Source organism: Phaethon lepturus, unplaced genomic scaffold (genome assembly GCF_000687285.1).
Source record: "Phaethon lepturus isolate BGI_N335 unplaced genomic scaffold, ASM68728v1 scaffold3319, whole genome shotgun sequence".
NCBI classification, from domain to species: Eukaryota; Metazoa; Chordata; class Aves; order Phaethontiformes; family Phaethontidae; genus Phaethon; species Phaethon lepturus.
In genome coordinates, this window is record NW_010562606.1 from 159665 (window position 1) to 161912 (window position 2248).

The following is a 2248-nucleotide window of genomic DNA, read 5'->3' on the forward strand; positions in this document are numbered from 1 at the left end:
AGGGATCTGGAGTGAAAGCAGCCCAGTCGGAAGGCTGCTCAGCCCATGAGGTCTCTGGCTTTCCAGTGCCACACAGGCACCAAAGCGGGCTTTTTAGGCCAGAGGCAGGTTTCCAAGGAGATGCTGTTACTCGGCCGCATTTTGTGTTTGCGATAGCACCAGCAGCAGAGGAAGGAGTAGGTGTTAAAAGTACCAGAATTCCAGAATTAAATGAGTTTCATGGAGACAAAAAGACGCAGCAGAGACCCATTTTGCTGTGCAGGATGCTATGAAGTTGGCTTGCTCTGCACTGTAGGTGGGAAAGGGGGAAGGGGGAGAGATGTTGTTGTTGATAAAATATGTAGATTGTTACCCAGGTGTTTTAAACCTGGTTCCACAGTCGGATGCAATCTGGCAATAGATAGATAGATAGATAGATAGATAGATAGATAGATAGATAGATAGATAGATAGATAGATAGATAGATACTACAGTCCGGTATTTGTTCTGCTCCACAGTTCCCAGGGTGGGAGCGAGCTTCCTGCATAAGACACAAAAAAAGAGTCAGTCTGGTCCAACATCACCGCTTTCTTGTGCAACGTAGATCTGCAAAGCGCTGCCATAGCAACTTCTGCGTACCGGACAGCTATTGGAGTACAAGCTCTGCATCCGCCTCTGCGACTGTGGAACCGCTTTAAGAGGTCTGTAACGTAGCTGGTCTGTGACCTGGCAGGAGGTTGCCCGTTTCCCAGCAGCAGCTGAGAAGCAAACACTCACAGACCCATTTACTTCTGCATGCCTAGCTTGTAAACAGCCACCAGCACATCACATTTGTTGCCATCGGGTGAACTTCATCTCGGCGATAATCGGGCTTGCCACAGCAGCCAACCTCCTAGGAGAGGCGCGAACGTGTGAGGACTTGGAGTTCATCAGCCAGTCAGATGTCAGATGTCACGAGGGTGTATTTGTCGTGTGCATTAACAAGTGTTACGGGCATTGGAATTGCAGTCCCGAGAGCCTCTGCTCCGGCTGTGGCAAGGAGGACATACACAAGTGCGTGCCATCGGCATCAATAGGAATTACACGGGTGCGGCAGCCTCTACCAGCACAGCACACCGCAGCGCCGACAGCAGTTGCAGACAAAGTACTTGGCGTGCGTACCGGACTCAATCCCGAGATTTGCTGCGTGCTTCCCAGAGGATACGAAGCACCCGTTGGCTGGAGGGGTGTTATATTGGCCTGAAGTGCTCTGGGCGTTGTCACAGACTTGCAAGTATTTTGGGGGCAAATCCTGTAGTTAGGTTTGTTATGAGTGCTCACCAAAACAGAAGCCTTCCCAAGCTTACATGCTACCTCTGCTCTTCAGCACGGATTTTGTTCATACTCCCGGGTACAGAAAAGCAAAGACAACTACTTCAGACAAGCCTATGCATTGTAGTATTTATCTAGATAGCAATGTTGATAAATCTAGTAGACCTACTTCCCTGAGCTCAATATACTTCTTTGCATAGCAAGGAGCCTGGCAGGCTTAATGCTCAGAGTTTGAGATGAAGAACATAAGATTTACATCCCATCCCTCGTATGATTATTACAGATGATCACAAGTAATGGAAGCTTGGGAAACAACAAGTGAAATACCAATTCTGTGAGTTCTAGCACTGACTTGAGTCCAACAGAGGTTTCTCATTAGTTTAGAAAGAGGAAGAGAAAAAAGGCATCATTGCCTGAAGGATCCAGCTATACCCAGGTTCCTCTCACTCCATCGCAAGGTTGTTTCTCTTTGTGTTGGCAGGGAGCATACAAAAGTAAAATAATTAGCTCCTATTTTTCTGTTGCGCAGTAAGGGAGGAGTATTTGCCGTTGCCTTTGACCAGCAAGAAAGTTTGCATATTGTCACAAAAACGACTTTGCCTCCAAGATAACAGAAGGAGAAGCCCAACAGGCCAGGGAACAACCCCCCCTCCCTGCCTTACCCTGTCCAAACCACCATTAGACCCAATGGAGTTGATGGTTTTTTTATGAGCATTTCCTCCAGCTGAGGATCTGCCCACCGGTGTGCTCATTCTGTACAGGGAGTAGAAGGGAGCTGCCATGTTCCTGCGCTGCACAAGTACCCCGGTCTGTTTCTATTGGTAACAGTTCATGCTACTGATTATCACAATGCTTCAGAAGTGCTAATTATCTTTTCTTGGTAATGATTAATAAATCCAAATGGAGAACAGTCCTGGAGGGTGTTTACTTTAAAATTCACTGGCTGGGTACCAAAGTA